At 47.3% G+C, this 21,534-nt stretch overlaps 1 protein-coding gene across 4 annotated transcripts in view; it reads right to left on the bottom strand.

The window, feature by feature from the left end:
* The window catches only part of ITGB5 (integrin subunit beta 5), a 140,965-nt gene that overhangs the window by 34,864 nt on the left and 84,567 nt on the right, over positions 1–21,534 (bottom strand). The window lies entirely within an intron of this gene.

Here is a 21,534-nt window from a genome sequence, read left to right as displayed (position 1 = left end):
GGTTTCAGACCTGCCCCCAGAACCGCGGCGAACACGGAACAGTGCTCACTGTATCCATGTCAGGCTTTACAGCAGAAGTTCAACTAATTCTTATAACCATCGCACACAGGAGGGCTTATCATCCTCACTCCACAGGGGACGGAAGGAGGCACAGAAAGACAACGCGCTGGGTGGAGGTCAGACCCCCAGTGGCTGTGGGGCCAGGGCTCGGACCAGGGAGACTGGCTCCAGAGGCCATGGGCTGGACTCCAGGACCTCCTGCCTCTTAGGAGTAAAGAGGACAGAGCAACCCCTAACCAAGGTGAGCACCAGAGGAGGCTCTCCCCTTGCAGGAGAGACCCTTTCCACAGCCTGCAGGAGGGGAGGAGCTGGGCACCCCCTCAAGGCTCTGCAGGCATCAAGGGCCAGGAAACCACTTGGCCCAGAGGGCTGAGCGTGTTAGTGTGTGCACGCGCTGCAAAGCATGGAGAGGGCCATCTTCCAAGGTGCCCAAGGGCCTGATAGTGGATTCTAGATTCTCTACACTGCACAGAAAGCGGTGTTATAAATGGCACTTCATCTTTAAAGATCTTTCTTATGCTATACTGCAAAGTATTTTCCTTCCAAATGCTATTTTGCTAAGACTGATATTAATAGGACGAAGGATTTGCCTTTCCTGCACACTCACTCACATACTAGCAGGAGGGGCGGAGGCTGGGCTCAGACGGCGAGGAGCCTTGCACTTTACCCTCACGCCTGAGTCAGTTACCCTGGCGGTTGGATCCCAGCGCCTTCAGTGAGACCACCAATGTGTGCGACCAGCAATCGAGATCAGGACCTAACTCCAGAGAGCCCCTCCGCCTGAATTCACTTCCTGCCCCCACCCCACTAGAATGCGGTGTCTAGAATCTGCAGGCAGCCTGAGGCCACCTGGAACAGCCAGGTCTCCCAGCCCTCCCGTGGCCGCTGTTTTCTGTTTGCCCAGGAGCAGAGCCACGGCGGGCGCTGGACCATGCAAGAGCGCCCTCCCCTTCCTCAGGCAGTGCCCGGACACAGGGGAGCCGGGGGAGCAGAGCCAGGCCCAGGCCAGTAGCAGGCCATGCAGCGCACTTTAACCACCTAGAGGCCGGCAGGTGGTGTGGGAGCCGTGGGCGACAGCGCCCTGCTCCAGGGTAGCGGGGGGGGGGGGCCTGGAGAAGGAGGCAGCAGCCAGGAGGGAGGAATGCCTGCCCCCTTCCCCCAGCCTGCGACCAGCAGGAAACCATCCCCCACAGGAAGTCCTCCCAAATGAAATGGATGCATTCCGAACAGCTCCCTCACTTTGGCCTCAAGGACCACACTGGTCAAGAACCTGTTTTAAATTAAAATGTTTCAGCATCAGGAGGAGCCCCACCCCACCCAACGTTGTTATGAAAATTTCCAAATCTGTAACCCAGTTGAAAAAACTGTAAATGAATATCCAGAGACCCACCACTCAGGTCCCACCAGGAGCCTGGTACCTGTTGTTTTACTACATCCATCTACCCATCAATCCATTTTTTAAAATGCATTTCAGAGTTACAGATATCCACGCACCTGAGCGGTAGGTTTTCATACAGCCCCAGCCCTCTCCACCAGCTTACACATCATGCCATACCACACAGCAACAGCAGAATCCGTGCTGCATTTACAAGCAGCAAACATGGTACTCAGGCCAGAGGGGCTGCTTTGAAAGGGTGAGTGTGGTTTTCCCTCCTACTTGAATTGTTTCCGGCAGCAATTATAAAATTATCCAAATATAACCTGACACAGTATTTCAGTGTCCAAGTTCTCAAGAAGAGGTAGTGTGTGATTTTGTTGAAGAGCTGGGTTTGGGGTGAAGTGGGTGTGTGTAGAAGGGAGAGCTTGCTCCCCATGGTGAGTGAGCACCCAGGTGGAAAGTTCTGTCCCCACCGGGGGCGCCTGGAGCTCGGTACCCCCACCAGAATGGTTCACTGGCAAGGCCCAGCTGCTCTGGGCACATCTGATACCATGTGTGGCTGAGGGCTCCAAAACCCTGCCGAGGCCATTCAGTGAGTGCACCCTAGATCTGGGGCTCAGGGAGAGAGAGTTCAGAGTCAAGGGCAGGAGAGAGCAGGATCTGGTGATTCGCTGAAGGTCCTTGCGGTCCCGGGGTGGGGTGGGTGGGGATAGGACTCACCACCAGAGACATGAGCCGGTCCTGAAAGGTCACCACAACTCCTGAGCCGCAAGGACATGATAAAAAGAAACGGTGTGCAAAGAATCTGCAAAGTGGAGGGAGCGCAAAGAGCCCCAGCCCATTTCAGTGGGGTGGGCAAGCAAGTGGGACATCAGAAAATCCTTATCCACATGGCTTTGTGGCCTCAAATATTTGACAGCTCCAAGCACAGTCCCAGTAAGTCAAGGTAGGGAAGCAGCCCCAGGCTCCATACCTGGTGAAAGGGCCGAAACCACCAGAACACGTGTTCCAAGTGACTCCTTTGATGGCCCCGGTTTGGTCTGTCACTAGCTCATTGCCTTTCAAAGACAGTTTAAAGCAGCAACAGCAAAGATGGGGCACGTGCCAGCCGGTGCTCCTCCACGCCTATGGCAGACGTGCTGCCCCCTCGTGGGATTCTGCTCCCGGAAGCTTGCGCTTGGCCTCAGAAGCCTTCTCGACACTGTACTGAGTCAGCTCTACCCAGCGGTGGGGGCTGCACACAGAATTCAATTACTTGCCATCTTGGTTAGCGCTTCCAAGCCTCCTTTAGAAAGCATGGACCACATACAGTATCACAATCTACGTAAGTCTGGTCACATTTTATCTGAATCCACCTGTGTCAGATCCTGCAGTTGGGCCTCAATCTGACTTTCCCTCAACCTGCCAGGGCAGGGACCTCCCGCATCTTCTGGTCAGCCCTTGCTCCCCAGATACCCTAGTAGGATCACATTTTGTTAAGATGATAAAAGGCATCTGGCCCTGTCCCAAGGATAATAACCTACCAATCCCCAGCAGAGCTGAATGGGGGACCGGGAACGTGACCCCCAAACGCCTTGGCAAAGCTGGTTAAATTTAATGATGCCCACAGTATTGTGCAGACATAAACATATTTTCATTATACATAGATAGGAACATTCAAGGTCATGTGAAAGCACCTTGTAAGCCGTGAATTGCTACACGTGCAAGCTATCATTAGTTCTCAGTTTGTTAGAATGACTGATAGCTAAATGGACAGGAAGTTGTCAATGTGTCTATTTATACAGAATTTCAGCTCTACAGCATTCAACAGCTTTCCATCAGCAAAACAGTGCTTGCATGGGCTCTGGGCCAAGACGCAGCCCCTTGCCTCTGCTTATAACAGAATACTGGCTATTTAGGAGGAAGGGTAAAGCAAGCTGGGAAGAAGCTGTGAGAGAGCAGGGAGGGGACCCAGGGGCCTGGGAGCCAAACGGGACATGACAGGAAGCCCCAACATCGGTGATTTGTAGAGGCAGGAAGGGCACAAGATCCTACAGTGGCTACCGGGTTTCGCCACAGTCCGCGGAATGGTGAGGACAGATCCACTGGCAGAGGTGAGGTGGTGGTAACCACGAGCAGGCAGCTCCTGCAAGGAATCTGGTTGTAGAGGGAAAGGAAGAGGTGAGGAGGGGGAGGAGGGAAAGGGATTCTGAAGATGGGATATATTTGCATACTCTTCTGATTACAGAGAAAGATCGAGAAAAGAGAAAGTTTTGGGGGAAATGGAGGGACTGAGGGAACGGCGAGCTCCAGAGATCACAGCAGAGAGAGATGCAGTGGGAGAAAGGGAGAGGACGCACGGAGGGGTGAGGGCTGCGGCCAGGCAGAGATGCCCGAGCTTCCAGGCCCAGCAGCCAAGGAGCTCAGGGTACCTTGACCAGCCCCCTGCAAGGCTGAGGGGCTGCACTGGACCCAGGTTCCAGTCCTCCCTCCACCGTTTCACTATGTCACCATGGGCAAGTCTCTACACCTGTCTGGGAACCCGTTTCCTCTTCTGTCAACGAGGAGAATGCCTTCCTTGTGTGAGTGTTGGCAGGAATATCAGCGCTGCTGCAAGTAAATCCCTAACGCAGCATCCAGTTGCATGGGGTGCCCAGGAGACAGGCTACAGCTGCTGTGGCTGCTGGTGGAGCTGGGCCCGCAGGGGTTGGGGAGCAATGCCGTGTGGATGGATGGCTGCCACAGCAATGCAGGGCTCCTGGACAGTGGGGCTGTGGGGAGAGGTGAGTATTGAGGTCTTTGGGGAGCGTGGGGGGTAATCAGGATGTCAGTAAGTGACAGGGACGAGGAATATGGAGGATCATGCAGTTGGGATGGTACAACCTCAAAGGAGGGGACAGTGTTCCAGGGGGTGGAAAGCAAAGGTCTTAAGGGAGCATGGCAGAGACGGGAGTATGACGGGATGGAGCCACCCCTAGTGTCACCCCATGCAGTCTCAGGGACCACTAGTTTTAGGAAAAAGGATGGGTGAGGATTTCTGCACCTGGCTGAGGGTATAAAAGCCTGTTTACGAAGGATCATGGATGGTGGAGGGCAGAGTGGGGATACCAAGGGGATGCCTGGAAGACGGGGCAGTAGAGAGTAGGAGTTAGTGTGTGGCTGGGTCACCGGAGTGCCTGCAGTGGCTCCTGAACCTATTTACCAGCAGTCACTGGTGTTTAATCCCTCTCTATTTTGGCTTCTCCATTTTAAGTGGGGCTAATAAAAATGCATCCCTCGTAGGGCTGTTGAGTTAAATCACTCAACCTTTGTAAAGCACTTAGTTTCTGGCACACAGTAAGTGCTCAATAAATGCCAGCTGTCTTCATCACAGGTTTTGTTATGGTGGGAGCTAGGGGAGAGGGGGGGATTGGAGTAGATACCAGAGGATGGGGGACAGAGCACATTCTGGGAGCTTGGAGCAGAGACATCAGTGATAAAAGCTCCCGTAGGGTCCCCAATCCAGGTCCAACCCAAGTTGAGGACAGCCAGGGCCCAGCAGGGAGGCTGGCACCGCAAAGGTGCTGAGGCCCACTTGGGGAGCTCCCTGCATGTGAGTGCAGTCAGTGCAGGGGGAACCAGGCCGTCAGCAGGAAGGCCTGGGAGCCAAACGGGACATGATAGCTAGAGGTGTGAGGCAGGGCCCAAGTGGCCCTGACCCCAGGCCCAGGAGCAAAGGCACAGCTCTACCTCACCCCCAGGCTCAACTCGGGGTCCCCGAGGCCTGAGGTGCCCATGGGGTGACCTGAGGGGACTGGCCTGAGAGTTGTGGGGCCAAAGGAAGGAGGGGGCCAGCCTGGGATGGGCAGAAATGAGAAGTGATTCTCTCCTCCCCATGCTCACCCAGCTCAGGAGCAAGATGCCACGACCAGGCAGACATCAGACCCTGGGCACAAATCATCTCCCACAGCTGGTGCCCAGACGCTTTCCATCTCACTCCAGAACGCACTGGGCTTCCCTCCAGAGCAGGCTCAGTGCCTCTGGGAGTCCATTCTGGCTCCCGCAGGCTGAGCCGGGAGAGCGTCTCCCCCAGGAACGCTCCTCCCCTTTTCACTGTCTCCCTCTCCCACAGCCCCCTGCCTGCCCTGGTCTCCCTCTGCCCTGTCTCCAGGAAGCGGTGACGAGAGGAGGGACAAGGACTGTGTGCTGGGAAGCCTGTGCTCACTTGGGGGGTTTCCCTGTCACAAGTCAGGTCCTCTCTGTCGCCTGGATGCCTCTGTGAGGCCCTGGGCTCAGCTCCTGGAACTCCCCAACAACCATCTTAAAACGAGCAGAAAACCAACTTGAGCTTTATATGCTTCCAGGCACCCATGCCTGCGTGGCTGGGGCCCTGACACCGGCCACACCAGGGCACTGGGTTTGGAGCCCACAGCCCTGCCCTCGCGAGCACCAGGCGGCTGTCTGGATCCCACTCTGAACCTGTGGACATCCTGGCACCCACAGATCCCTGTGGAGAACCAAAGCCAGACATGGGCTGACCTCTCTGTGGCCAAACACATACACAGGCTTCCCAAGGGCACGGCCTGTCTGGTCTCTTCAACAGGAAGGGGAACTCCCTCCTCGGAAGGGCTTCTCGTGGCTCTCCGCTGACAAGCAGGAGTCATGTAACAGGCCCTCCCATGTCCTCGCCTGTCCCTGCTCAGCTGCTGTGCTGCTGTGCTCAGGGTGTCTCCGAACCTGGTCCCCACAGGAATGGGCTCCTCCCGCTATTTATTTTTCCCTTCCCCAGAAGGGTCGGTCTGGTTCTAGAAAAAGTAAAGAATGGAGAGCTTTGGAATGCACAGAACATATTCCCAGCTCACCCATATGGGATCTTAGCCTGGCCCTGGGCACCTGGGCAGTAATTCAGTAAACCTCCTAGGGCGAGAGAGAAGTCACTCTTGGCAAGTGGTGTTCTTCTCACCACGGGCTTCCTGCACCTATAAACACAACACTCTCCTGCCAAGGATGAGTAACCGACCGACTGGACAACTTGCCAGCTCCAGGCTGCTCCTCCCACAGAGAAAGCACAGCCCGCCCCGCTCAGCTTTCAAGGTGAGTCTCTGGACCAGCATGGCCAGTTCTTGGGGCTCCACCAAAGCACCCTGGGGACGCTCAGTGGGGGACGTCCTTTCGGAAACAGTGCTACTGCCCAACCTCAGCTACCTGCCTGCTGGCCCTGGGCAGCAGTCCAGTGTCCCCATGAGTCAGAGGGATTGTGCCTTGCCTATTGCAGGATTGGGGGGGGTTTGTAAATGTGCAACAGAGAGATATAGGATTTCCTGCCTTTAAGAAATTTCTGATTTCACTGAGACATCAAGTCATTAAAACCTCTGAACACCAGAGAAATGATATGGAATACTTACAATAGGCTCGGCACTGTTCGAAGCATTTTATATGAACTATCTCATGAGTCCTCCCAGGGACCCTATGCGGTGGTACAATTATTACCCTAACTTTCCCAGATAGGGAAAATGAGGTGGAGAGGCAAGTAATTTATCCAAAATCACACAAGTGGATGTCATTTTGACATCTATATACATATTCAAAATATATAAAGAACTCACATGCCTCAACAACCAAAAAGCAAATAACCCAATTAAAAAATGGGCAGAGGATATGAACAGACACTTCTGAACCACGTTTATTTGACTCAAGCCCATATTCTTAGCTTCCACATGTACAGCTTCTCTAGTATAATCCAATCATGTTTAGTGATAAAAATTAAAGCAACTGGCACAAGAACAGACCCATAGACCAATGGAACAGACTAGAAAGCCTAGATATAAACCCACTCATATACGGTCAATTAATATACAATAAAGGAGCCATGGATATACAATGGAGAAATGACAGCCTCTTCAGCAACTGGTGCTGGCAAAACTGGACAGCTACATGTAAGAGAATGAAACTGGATTATTGTTTAACCCCACATACAAAAGTAAACTCGAAATGGATCAAAGACCTGAATGTAAATCATGAAACCATAAAACTCTTAAAAGAAAACAGGCAAAAATCTCCTGAATAGAAACACGAGCAACTTTTTCCTGAACATATCTCCTCGAGCAAGGGAAACAAAAGCAAAAATGAACAAATGGGACTATATCAAGCTAAAAAGCTTCTCTTCTGTACAGCAAAAGACACCATCAGCAGAACAATAAGGCATCCTACAGTATAGGAGAATATATTTGTTAATGACATATCCAATAAGGGGTTAACATCTAAAATATATAAAGAACTCACATACCTCAACAACCAAAAAGCAAATAACCCTATTAAAAAATGCGCAGAAGATATGAACAGACACTTCTCCAAAGAAGAAATTCAGATGCCCAACAGGCACATGAGAAGATGCTCCACATCGCTAATAATCAGGGAAATGCAAATTAAAACCACAATGAGATATCACCTCACACTAGTTAGGATGGCCAGCATCGAAAAGACTAGGAACAACAAATGCTGGTGAGGATGTGGAGAAAGGGGAACCCTCCTACACTGCTGGTGGGAATGTAAACTAGTTCAATCATTGCGGAAAGCAATATGGAGGTTCCTCAAAAAACTAAAAGTAGAAATACCATTTGACCTCGGAATCCCACTGCTAGGAATTTACCCAAAGAAAGCAAGATCTCAGATTCAAAAAGACATATGCACCTCTATGTTTATCACAGCACTATTTACAATAGCCAAGATATGGAAGCAACCTAAGTGTCCATCAGTAGATGAGTGGATAAAGAAGATGTGGTACATATACACAATGGAATACTATTCAGCCATAAGAAAGAAACAAATCCTACCATTTGCAACAACATGGATGGAGCTAGAGGGTATTATGCTCAGTGAAATAAGTCGGGCAGAGAAAGACAAATATCAAGTGATTTCCCTCATCTGTGGAGTATAACAACAAAGCAAAACTGAAAGAACAAAATAGCACCAGACTCACAGACTCCAAGAAGGGACTAGCAGTTACCAAAGGGGAGGGGTGGGGAGGGTGGGTGGGGAGGGAGGGAGAAGGGGACTGAGAGGTATTATGATTAGTACACGTGGTGTGGGGGTGCTCATGGGGAAGACAGTGTAGCACAGAGAAGACAAGTAGCAACTCTGTGGCATCTTACTATACTGATGGACAGTGACTGCAATGGGGTATGCAGGGGGGGGGACCTCGATAATATGGGTGAATGTAGCAACACATTGTTTTTCATGTAAAACCTTCATAAGGCTATATATCAATGGTACTTTAATTTAAAAAATTAAATACATAGGATAAATTGTTCAAAGTGACCCAGGGTATAGTAGTTAAAAATGTACATTAGACCCATCCACAGGGCTCGCTCTCCCAATCACTGACCATCAGATCAGTCTTGGCATCCTCTGTGAAGTCAGGGCAGCAGACGAGGTGAGCGTTACAGTTCCTCAACCCCCGACATGCTATGTTCCAGGTCAGAGCAGGGGGAAATCTGGAGAGCCTGGGACACGCTCCAGGCTAAGCTATAGGTTTTGGAATAGCAGAGGAGAAAAAGCATTTTGGGTGCAAAAAATAGTATGAGTTCATTTGGGAGGATGACCAAAGTAGGGAGCCTAGAGGAGAAGTATCTGAAAAGGAGAGATACATTAGAATGGGTAGCAAGGGTCCAGACATAGACACAGGAGAGTGTGTGTGGGTGTGTGTGGGTGTGTATGGATGCGTGGATAGATGGCGGAAAGGATGGGGGGTGTGGACCTGAGCCTTGGACAGGATTGAGCCCCAAGTGGCTTCACAGTAAGCTCCTACCACCTCAGCAAGCTGAGAGCACCCCCTGTGCCCTCCACACAGTGGAGATGCCAGGGTGGGGATGTGAACCACATTTGTTTAACTTAAGCCCATACTCTTAGCCCTACATGTACAGCCTCACTAGTATAATCCAGTCATGTTTAGTGATAAAAATTGAAGCAAAATGTAGGGTGAGTGTGTTGCTCCCTTCTCCTGGTTGCCTCCATTCTTTGGTCTGCCCCTTCCCCAAGGCAGTTTGTGTGTGGCCGCCTCAACCATTTCCTAATGTGGAAACTATGTGATGACACTCCTTTACTTTAAGACCTTCAATGGCTCCCTATCACCTAAAGCACAGCTTTCATATTTAGACTTAGTGCACAACATACATGTCTACTCACGGTCCAACATCCCAGCATACCTCTCGAGTCTCTTCACCTGCCCCTGCTTCCCCAGGTTCTGGCCGTGCCCAAATACTTGCAGCCCCTAAAAGGTGCTGAACACGAGGGGCGGAGCCAGGATGGTGGCGTGAGTAGAGCAGTGGAAATCTCCTCCCAAAAACACATAGATCTATGAAAATATAACAAAGAAAACTCTTCCTAAAATAGAGACCAGAGGACACAGGACAACATCCAGACCACATCCACACCTGCAAGAACCCAGCGCCTTGCGAAGGGGGTAAGATACAAGCCCCGGCCCGGCGGGACCCAAGCGCCCCTACCCCCGGCTCCCAGCAGGGGGAAAGAAACCAGAGCAGTTTTTTTTTTTTTTGGCGAGTGCTTTTTGGAAGCCTTATAGGGACAGGGACCCCAGTGGTAGGGAGGCAAGGCGGCGGGACCGGTGAGCGGGTGCCTGGGACCGGCACCTGAGGACAAAGAATATCACGCGTTTTTCCCTGCGGGACTGGTGGGCAGGTGCCTGAGACTGGCGCCTGAGGACGGAGGAAATCGCGCGTTTTTCCCCTTTTTTTTGTCTCTTTTTGGTGAGTGCTTTTTGGAAGCCTTAAAGGGACAGGGACCCCGGTGCTAGGGAGGCAGAGCAGCAGGACCGGTGAGCAGGTGACTGGGACCGGCACCTGAGGACAAAGAATATTGCACATTTTTCCCTGTGGGACCGGTGGGCGGGTGCCTTAGACCGGCGCCTGAGGACGGAGGAAATCGCGCGTTTTTCCCCCTTTTTTTTTCTCTTTTTGGCGAGTGCTTTTTGGAAGCCTTAAAGGGACAGGGACCCCAATACCAGCAAAACAGGGCAGCAAGACTGGTGAGCGGGTGCCTAAGACCGGTGCCTGAGGACAAAGAAAATCATGTGTTTTTCCCAATACTAGGGAGGCAGGGCGGCGGGACCGGTGGGCGGGGGCCTGGGGCCAGTGCCTGAGGACAAAGAAAATTGCATGTTTCTCCCGTTTTTTTCTTTTTGGCAAGTGCTTTTTGGAGGCCTTAGGGGGACAGGGACCCCAGTGCCAGGGAGGCACGGCGGCAGGGCCGGTGAGCAGGTGCCTGGGACCGGCGCCTGGGGACAGAGAGGGTCGCGCGTTTCTCCCTTTTTTTTGGCAAGTGTTTTTGGGAGACCTTGGAGGGACGGGGACCCCAGTGCTAGGGAGGCAGCGCGGCAGGACCGGTGGGTGGCTGCCTGGGACTGGTGCCTAAGGACAAACAATATCGTGCGTTTTTCCCTTTTTTTTTTTTTTTTTTTGGCAGGTGCTTTTTGGAAGCCTTGAAGGGACACGGACCCCGGTGCTAGGGAGGCAGGGCAGCAGGACAGGTGAGTGGGTGCCTGGGACCGGCGCCTGAGGACAAAAAAAATCACGTGTATTTTCCTTTTTTTTTTTTTCTGTTTCCTCTCTCATTGTTGCTGTTGTTGTTTTGGTTTGGAGAGTGCTTTTTGGAAGTCTTAAAGGGACAGGATAGGACACTTAGACCAGAGGCAGGGAATCTGGGGATCTCTGGGCACTCTAACCCCCTGGGCAACAAGGAGCACAGAGGGCCCTTACGGAGATAAATAGCCTCACGGCCGCTCCCCCTCCAATGGGGCTCCACCACTTTGGAGGAGTAGCCCCAGTCAGGCCACGCCCACAGCAACAGCGGGGATAAACTCCATAGCAAACGGGCAGGTAGCAGAAGCCCTGTCTGCGCACAGCTGAAAAGAATAAGCCACTAGAGGTCGCTATTCTCCCAGGAGAGGAAGGCCACAAACCAACAAGAAGGGAAGCTCCTCCAGCGGTCACTCGTACCAGCTCTGTAAACTATCTCTATCACCATGAAAAGGCAAAACTCCAGGCGGACAAAGATCACAGAGACAACACCTGAGAAGGAGACAGACCTAACCAGTCCTCCTGAAAAAGAATTCAAAATAAAAATCATGAACATGCTGACAGAGATGCAGAGAAAAATGCAAGAGCAATGGGATGAGATGCAGAGAAAAATGCAAGAGCAATGGGATGAAGTCCGGAGGGAGATCACAGATGTCAGGAAGGAGATCACAGAAGTGAAACAATCCCTGGAAGGATTTATAAGCAGAATGGATAAGATGAAAGAGGCCATTGAAGGAACAGAAGCCAGAGAGCAGGAACGTATAGAAGCTGACATAGAGAGAGATAAAAGGATCTCCAGGAATGAAACAACACTAAGATAACTATGTGACCAAACCAAAAGGAATAATATTCGTATTATACGGATACCAGAAGAAGAAGAAAGAGGAAAAGGGATAGAAAGTCTCTTTGAAGAAATAATTGCTGAAAACTTCCCCAAACTGGGGATGGAAATAATCGAACAGACCATGGAATTACACAGAACCCCCAACAGAGAGGATCCAAGGAGGACAACACAAAGACACATAATAATTAAAATGGCAAGGATCAAGGACAAGGAAAGAGTTTTAAAGGCAGCTAGACAGAAAAAGGTCACCTATAAAGGAAAACCCATCAGGCTAACATCAGACTTCTCAACAGAAACCCTACAGGCCAGAAGAGAATGGCATGATATACTTAATGCAATGAAACAGAAGGGCCTTGAACCAAGGATACGGTATCCAGCATGACTATCATTTAAATATGATGGCGGGATTAAACAATTCCCAGACAAGCAAAAGCTGAGGGAATTTGCTTCCCACAAACCACCTCTACAGAGCATCCTACAGGGACTGCTCTAGATGGGAGCACTACTAAAAAGAGCACAGAACAAAACACACAACATATGAAGAATGGAGGAGGAGGAATAAGAAGGGAGAGAAGAAAAGAATCTCCAGACAGTGTATATAACAGCTCAATAAGTGAGCTAAGTTAGGTAGTAAGATACTAAAGAAGTTAACCTTGAACCTTTGGTAACCACGAGTCTAAAGCCTGCAATGGCAATAAGTACGTATCTCTCAATAGTCACCCTAAATGTAAATGGACTTACTGCACCAATCAAAAGACACAGAGTAATAGAATGGATAAAAAAGCAAGACCCATCTATATGCTGCTTACAAGAAAGTCACCTTAAACCCAAAGACAAGCACAGACTAAAAGTCAAGGGATGGAAAAACATATTTCAGACAAACAACAGTGAGAAGAAAGCAGGGGTTGCAGTACTAATATCAGACAAAATAGACTTCAAAACAAAGAAAGTAACAAGAGATAAAGAAGGATACTACATAATGATAAAGGGCTCAGTCCAACAAGAGGATATAACCATTCTAAATATATATGCACCCAATACAGGAGCACCAGCATATGTGAAACTAAAGAGGGAACTAAAGAGGGAAATAGACTGCAATGCATTCATTTTAGGAGACTTCAACACACCACTCACCCCAAAGGATAGATCCACCGGGAAGAAAATAAGTAAGGACACACAGGCACTGAACAACACACTAGAACCGATGGACCTAATAGACATCTATAGAACTCTACATCCAAAAGCAACAGGATATACATTCTTCTCAAGTGCACATGGAACATTCTCCAGAATAGACCACATACTAGCTCACAAAAAGAGCCTCAGTAAATTCCAAAATATTGAAATTCTACCAACCAATTTTTCAGACCACAAAGGTATAAAAGTAGAAATAAATTCTACAAAGAAAACAAAAAGGCTCACAAACACATGGAGGCTTAACAACATGCTACTAAATAATCAATGGATCAATGAACAAATCAAAATAGAGATCAAGGAATATATAGAAACAAATGACAACAACAACACAAAGCCCCAACTTCTGTGGGACGCAGCGAAAGCAGTCTTAAGAGGAAAGTATATAGCAATCCAGGCACACTTGAAGAAGGAAGAACAATCCCAAATGAATAGTCTAACATCACAATTATCGAAACTGGAAAAAGAAGAACAAATGAGGCCTAAAGTCAGCAGAAGGAGGGACATAATAAAGATCAGAGAAGAAATAAACAAAATTGAGACGAATAAAACAATAGCAAAAATCAACAAAACCAAGAGCTGGTTCTTTGAGAAAATAAACAAAATAGATAAGCCTCTAGCCAAACTTATTAAGAGAAAAAGAGAATCAACACAAATCAACATAATCAGAAATGAGAATGGAAAAATCACGACAGACTCCACAGAAATACAAAGAATTATTAAAGACTACTATGAAAACCTATATGCCAACAAGCTGGAAAACCTAGAAGAAATGGACAACTTCCTAGAAAAATACAACCTCCCAAGACTGACCAAGAAAGAAACACAAAAGTTAAACAAACCAATTACGAGCAAAGAAATTGAAACAGTAATCAAAAAACTACCCAGGAACAAAACCCTGGGGCCAGACGGATTTACCTTGGAATTTTATCAGACACACAGAGAAGACATAATACCCATTCTTCTTAAAGTGTTCCAAAAAATAGAAGAGGGAATACTCCCAAACTCATTCTATGAAGCCAACATCACCCTAATACCAAAACCAGGCAAAGACCCCACCAGAAAAGAAAATTACAGACCAATATCCCTGATGAATGTAGATGCAAAAATACTCAATAAAATATTAGCAAACAGAATTCAACAGTATATCAAAAGGATCATACACCATGACCAAGTGGGATTCATCCCAGGGATGCAAGGATGGTACAACATTCAAAAATCCATCAACATCATCCACCACATCAACAAAAAGAAAGACAAAAACCACATGATCATCTCCATAGATGCTGAAAAAGCATTTGACAAAATTCAACATCCATTCATGATAAAAACTCTCAGCAAAATGGGAATAGAGGGCAAGTACCTCAACATAATAAAGGCCATATATGATAAACCCACAGCCAGCATTATACTGAACAGCGAGAAGCTGAAAGCATTTACTCTGAGATCGGGAACTAGACAGGGATGCCCACTCTCCCCACTGTTATTTAACATAGTAATGGAGGTCCTAGCCACGGCAATCAGACAAAATAAAGAAATACAAGGAATCCAGATCGGTAAAGAAGAAGTTAAACTGTCACTATTTGCAGATGATATGATACTGCACATAAAAAACCCTAAAGACTCCACTCCAAAACTACTAGAACTGATATCAGAATACAGCAAAGTTGCAGGATACAAAATTAACACACAGAAGTCTGTGGCTTTCCTATACACTAATGATGAACTAGGAGAAAGAGAAATCAGGAAAGCAATTCCATTCACAATTGCATCAGAAAGAATAAAATACCTAGGAATAAACCTAACCAAAGAAGTGAAAGACCTATACCCTGAAAACTACAAGTCACTCTTAAGAGAAATTAAAGGGGACACTAATAAATGGAAACTCATCCCATGCTCATGGCTAGGAAGAATTAATATCATCAAAATGGCCATCCTGCCCAAAGCAATATACAGATTTGATGCAATCCCTCTCAAATTACCAGCAACATTCTTCAATGAATTGGAACAAATAATTCAAAAATTCATATGGAAACACCAAATACCCCGAATAGCCAAAGCAATCCTGAAAAAGAAGAATAAAGTAGGGGGGATCTCACTCCCCAACTTCGAGCTCTACTACAAAGCCATAGTAATCAAGACAATTTGGTACTGGCACAAGAACAGAGCCACAGACCAGTGGAACAGATTAGAGACTCCAGACATTAACCCAAACATATATGGTCAATTAATATTTGATAAAGGAGCCATGGACATACAATGGCAAAATGACAGTCTCTTCAACAGATGGTGCTGGCAAAACTGGACAGCTACATGTAGGAGAATGAAACTGGACCGTTGTCTAACCCCATATACAAAGGTAAACTCAAAATGGATCAAAGACGTGAATGTAAGTCATGAAACCATTAAACTCTTGGAAAAAAACATAGGCAAAAACCTCTTAGACATAAACATGAGTGACCTCTTCTTGAACATATCTCCCCGGGCAAGGAAAACAACAGCAAAAATGAGCAAGTGGGACTACATTAAGCTGAAAAGCTTCTGTACAGCGAAAGACACCATCAATAGAACAAAAAGGAACCCTACAGTATGGGAGAATATATTTGAAAATGAGAGATCCGATAAAGGCTTGACGTCCAGAATATATAAAGAGCTCACACGCCTCAACAAACAAAAAACAAATAACCCAATTAAAAAATGGGCAGAGGAACTGAACAGAAGTTCTCTAAAAAAGAAATACAGATGGCCAAGAGACACATGAAAAGATGCTCCACATCGCTAATTATCAGAGAAATGCAAATTAAAACTACAATGAGGTATCACCTCACACCAGTAAGGATAGCTGCCATCCAAAAGACAAACAACAAATGTTGGCGAGGCTGTGGAGAAAGGGGATCCCTCCTACACTGCTGGTGGGAATGTAAATTAGTTCAACCATTGTGGAAAGCAGTATGGAGGTTCATCAAAATGCTCAAAACAGACCTACCATTTGACCCAGGAATTCCACTCCTAGGAATTTACCCTAAGAACGCAGCAATCAAGTTTGAGAAAGACAGATGCACCCCTATGTTTATCGCAGCACTATTTACAATAGCCAAGAATTGGAAGCAACCTAAATGTCCATCGGTAGATGAATGGATAAAGAAGATGTGGTACATATACACAATGGAATACTACGCAGCCATAAGAAGTGGAAAAATCCAACCATTTACAGCAACATGGATGGAGCTAGAGAGTATTATGCTCAGTGAAATAAGCCAAGTGGAGAAAGAGAAATACCAAATGATTTCACTCATCTGAGGAGTATAAGAATAAAGGAAAAACTGAAGGAACAAAACAGCAGCAGAATTACAGAACACAAAAATGGACTTACAGGTACCAAAGGGAAAGGAACTGGGGAGGATGGGTGGGCAGGGAGGGATAAGGGGGGGGAAGAAGACGGGGGGTATTAAGATTAGCATGCATGGGGGGGAGGGAGAAAAGGGAGGGTGGGTCGTACAACACAGAGAGGACAAGTAGTGATTCTACAACATTTTGCTAAGCTCATGGACAGTAACCGTAATGTGGTTGTTAGGGGGGACCTGATATAGGGGAGAGCAGAGTAAACATGGTATTCTTCATGTCAGTGTAGATTAAAGATTTAAAAAAAAAAAAAAGAAAGAAAGAAAGAAAAGGGGGATTACTCCTTGATAGGATAAAACTATTGGTAAATCAAAGATCAACGCATGCTTTAAATATCCTTAATGTTGATCACTTAAAGGGTGTCAGATGATCAGCTATGGAGGTACTCTTTTCTGATAATATTCCTTTCTCTTAATAAAAAAAAAAAAAAAAGCAGTTCCTGTGTGCTGACCTCCAATGAGTTCTACACAGTGGTTTAGAGGGCATGTCAAAGTGTGGGCAAAGGGTCTGTTTGTTTCTATGCAGAAGATCAAGGCCTAGCTTGGCTACCCAGAAAATGAACTAAGATACGATATGAGGAGGAGCTTCCGGCATCAGCACTCTCTGGAGGACTTGTGCCAGGGGGATGATCATCAAAAAGCCTCCACAGGGATCTGGGCGATGCTGAGGTTGTGGCTGCATCCACCCCACCGTTTCCTGGACTTGCCATTGGAATGAGGAGGGAGATGTCTAGGCTGGCATGTGCATACAGTGAGACAACGAATTTGACTGGATCTGTACTGTTGGGACTCAACCAGGAGTTGGGAGGGGTGCAAGTTGTAGCGCTCCAAAATCTTATGACTATAGACTATCTACAGTTAAAAGAACATATGGGATGTGAACAGATCCCAGAAATGGGCTGCTTTAATTTGTCTGATTTCTCTCAGACTGTTCAAGCACAGTTGGACAATAACCATCATATCATAGACAAATTTTCACAAATGCCTAGAATGCCTAAATGGTTTTCTTGGCTTCACTGGAGATGGATGGTAATTATAGATCTGCTTTGTTTATGTCACCGTATTCCTATTATGTTAATATGTGAGCGCAAATTAGTTGGTAGTTTAAAACCTATACATGCTTAAAGTACTCTACAAGAAGATATGTCAAAGAAATAATCAATCCTCCCATGTTTTCTTCCATATGCTACCTCTATAGCTTTTCTTCTTCCTTCCTAATTACAACCCTTAAATAGAATTCGTGCCTCATATCGAATTTACCAAGTATCATAATTCCCCCAGGTGGTAAAGATACCTCGAGACAAGTGCTGGGCATAGAAGCCACAGGGCATAAATCTGCAAAGAAGTAAAAAGCTAACCTTTTCTAACAATATGGCTTCTCTCTCACTTACCAACTTTACATTTCCCTGTATGGCCCCGGAAGATGGCTGGTTAGCCAGAGACAGGTAAGATTCCTCAAGGGAGGAACAACCTAAGACAGGCACAGTCGCAGGGGGGCCATCAGGTGAGGAATTTGGGATCAACAGAGGTGAGGCTCAGAACCTCACCCCCCCTGTTTTGAGAGAAATCTGCATTTGTGGATGTTTTGCTGCCCTTGTCTAGCCTGGATTAATACTTAGTCCATAGGCACACACCTGATCATCTACATTTGCCCTCTTACAGCACTAAACTATGTTTTCTACCTTTATCTTGCATCTACCTACCACTTCAGCATTTTATTAAAAATAAAAAAAATAATAATAATAAAGGGAGAAATGTGGGATCAACATATAAATCAAGTATAAAAATCAAATGAATATTCATATTTGACCTGATTGTTTATAGTTCATAATGCGTGATCAAAACCGAAAGTTTCTGTGATGAATGCCCTTGTACTGTTCACCATGTAAGAATTTATTCACTATGTAAGAATTCGTTCACCATGTAAGAACTTGTTCATTATGCTTCAGAAAATTGGAGACTGACGAGAATTAGGCTTGAGATGGATTAATGATTGTGCATTGAGCATTGACCCCCCCATACAGAATTTTATTATTGTTAACAACCATTTGATCAATAAATATGAGAGATGCCCTCTCAAAAAAAAAATCAATAAATAAAAAAAAAAAAAAAAAAAAAACTACGAATCTCAGTAGTTTTATTGCCGTAAACAATAAAAGCTTTTTCTTAGCACATTAAAAAAAAAAAAAGGTGCTGAACACAAGCATATTTTGTTTGGAACAATCACTTTGTGGTGTGAAGAGCAGACAGACTCGGGTGGTGGTAAGCAGACATGGTGAGATGAATTTCAAAGAAATGTAAAAGGTCAGTGGACAAGACTTGGAGGCCCTTGAGGAGAAGGTGAGAAGGTGGGAAAAAGAATGATTCCTGGCTTTCCGGCTTGCACAGCTGGGTGAAAATGGAGATAAGGAAAATCAGAAGAAAACCATGGCTGGGACGAAGCCCCGATATCCGCTTCAGACATCCTGAGACTGAGGTGCATATAAGACACCCAATGGTGAAGTCAGAAGGCAAAAAAGAGGCTGGGGAGCAAGGCTGAGTACCCGGGCGATCTGATAGGCAGCGGAAGGTGTGGGCACGATGGGGTTCCCAAGTGAGAGCTCAGGGGTGAGGATGGCGAGGCCATGCCTTGGGTCATCCCAGCACTGACCGGGCTGCTAGAGCAGAAGGATCCTGCAAGGGCGGCTACGAAGATGTGGCTTGGCATGGAGAGGGCGTGGCCCACAGGCAGCCGCTGCAGAGAAGACAAGGGCCAAGCCGGTCTATCGGATGCAGCAGGACAAGGCCACCAGGGACCCGGGAGACTGGTTTTGGCAGAATCACAGGCCTGTGTCCAACTGGACAGGGGTGGGGGCTGACTGAGAGGTGACAGATGAAGACAGTGAGTGTAAACAAATGTCTTCACAGGTATGGCTGTGACTCGGGAGGATGGAAGGTGGCTGCTGAGTGGGATGGGGGGTGGAGGGTTTCTCTGTTTTTTGCCTTTTTTTTTTTAACTCAAGGGACTTGCGCATATCCAAATCTGAATACAGCCTTAGTTAAGAGGGAGAGTGTAGATATGCGATCACGTATCACATGGCTTTGTTTGTTTATTGTTTGCTTCCTCTCATTAGCCTGCAAACCCACACAAAATCAAAGACGGTGTTGTAATTTTGTTTGCCCAGTGCCTACAGGGGGGTCTGGCACACAGGAGATGTGCAGAATATCTTGGCTGCTGCAGGCTGTGAACATCATTGGGACAAATCTGAAGCCCTGGGAGAAGATAGCCAATGCTAGAAATTAGAAAATGAACGTTAGTATTGTTGATGCTTGTGAACTTGTGATTCTCCCTGTCCAAGGAACCCAGAGACTGTAGAACAATAGGAGGAAACAAGGATCGAGAACTCCCTTTCCTCTGGTGGCACGTGGCCAGTCAAGCAGAAGTCACATTCCTTGCACCCACCACTGTTCCTGTGTACTGTTTACATTTCTCCAGCGAAAGGCTCTTCAGAAGTGTGAACAATGGTGCACCCCTAGTTCTCAGGGCCAGCTGCCCCTCTGTCTTCGGCTTAGGTTCAGCAGACCAGCCCTCACAAGGTCAACTGCTGGTGTTTCTCTCAGCCGATGCCCTGACAAGCCCCTCATGCTCTGCCCTCATCTGCGGAACCACGTTTGTTGCATTCTGTATCTGAACAGAAAAAAATGACCACTGCTAAACAAATACGGTGACACTGCTGTAACCTAAACTTCTCCGAACTTCAACATTACTTCCTGAGATGGCAGCACTAGGTAGAAATCTAAGACTCCAGTCTGAGAGTGGGCCATGCTGAAGCTTGGTGGCCAGGACCCTGACCAAGCCACAAGAGGCAGGAAGCAGTCGTCCAGAGAAGTGCACCCCCGAGGGTTAGAGGAGGTGGGCTTTTCTTGGGCCAAGGCTTTGGGCCAACCATCAATGGGGAGTGTGGCCAACCTGCTAATCTTCTCAGCCACAGGCTCATCCACATGGGTCAGATCAGTAACAGCCACAATCTCCTGCCAGAGTAACAACTAAATTAGATCATTGTGTCAGGAGCATTTTATGAATTAGAATAGGCTAACAAAGGTTCATTTAAGGAAAGTGAGTTCAACACAGTAACAGCCAGACACCCACTGAATACTAAGAGGAACACTCTGTACTTTCCATCAAGTAACAGTCATAACAGGCTGGGCACCCCAGCTGGGCCCTTGGTCCACGTGTGTCCTTCAGCCTGGACTGCGGAGGCTGCTACAGCGTTATGTAACCCAGGGGCACTCGCTTGGGAAAACAGACTAAATGTTTCCCAAATCTGTGACTGAAATAAAGAGCACGTATTAGGTCAGACTTGGAAAATGTGGGCTAAATGCCTGAATGATGGTGCCAGGGACGGCTGAACTGGTAATTCAGATTTGGGGTCTCGAGCTAATCAAAATAAGTAAAACTAGGTAGAATGAGGTAATTAGTTATTTGCAAGGTTCTCCTGGTCTGAATCTATAATCCAGAACCACAGAGAGCTTCAGTCCAGGCTCTGAGCATCAGTTTCCCCAAAAACAAAGGGCAAAGTGGTTAATACACAGTTGACCTACTATGTGCAATTGCCGCTGTCAGAAAAAGCACAGGACACAAATAATCCCACTATGTAGTGTTTGCTCATGATGAGTACAAAATATTCACAAATTAGCCTCAATTTGTTTCCAAGGAAGTGATCTCAATATAGTCAAAAGGGCAAAAAAATAGATTCTCCTTGCACAATTCCATTTGCCCATTGCTAAAGGCCAACGTTGCAATGTCAAATAACATGCCAACCTGGAAACTATATTCCTTTAGATTAGAGACAGTGGGGTCTAATCCCCTGATCAGGACTTCTGGGGATGGTCCTTGTGGGCTGGGGTGATAGGAGGCCCCCTCCTCTGGGGCAGAGGGCAACAGGCAGGGCTCAGGAAGGTGCCCTGGAGTGACGAGCACAACTCCCAGCAAGTTGGACTTACTCCCAGTAGGCTGGACTTACTCTGAGCAACCTCCAGACACCAGGGAGCATTTGGATCTGGGTGGAGTTCTTAGGTCAACGTTCTGAGAATCACGGACACTCACCAGAAGGAAAAACAGGGCCC

The sequence above is a fragment of the Manis javanica genome, chromosome 3 (genome assembly GCF_040802235.1).
Source record: "Manis javanica isolate MJ-LG chromosome 3, MJ_LKY, whole genome shotgun sequence".
In the NCBI taxonomy this organism is placed as follows: Eukaryota; Metazoa; Chordata; class Mammalia; order Pholidota; family Manidae; genus Manis; species Manis javanica.
The sequence above is the reverse complement of the archived record's forward strand: the minus strand, read 5'-3'. Positions and strand labels throughout refer to the sequence as shown.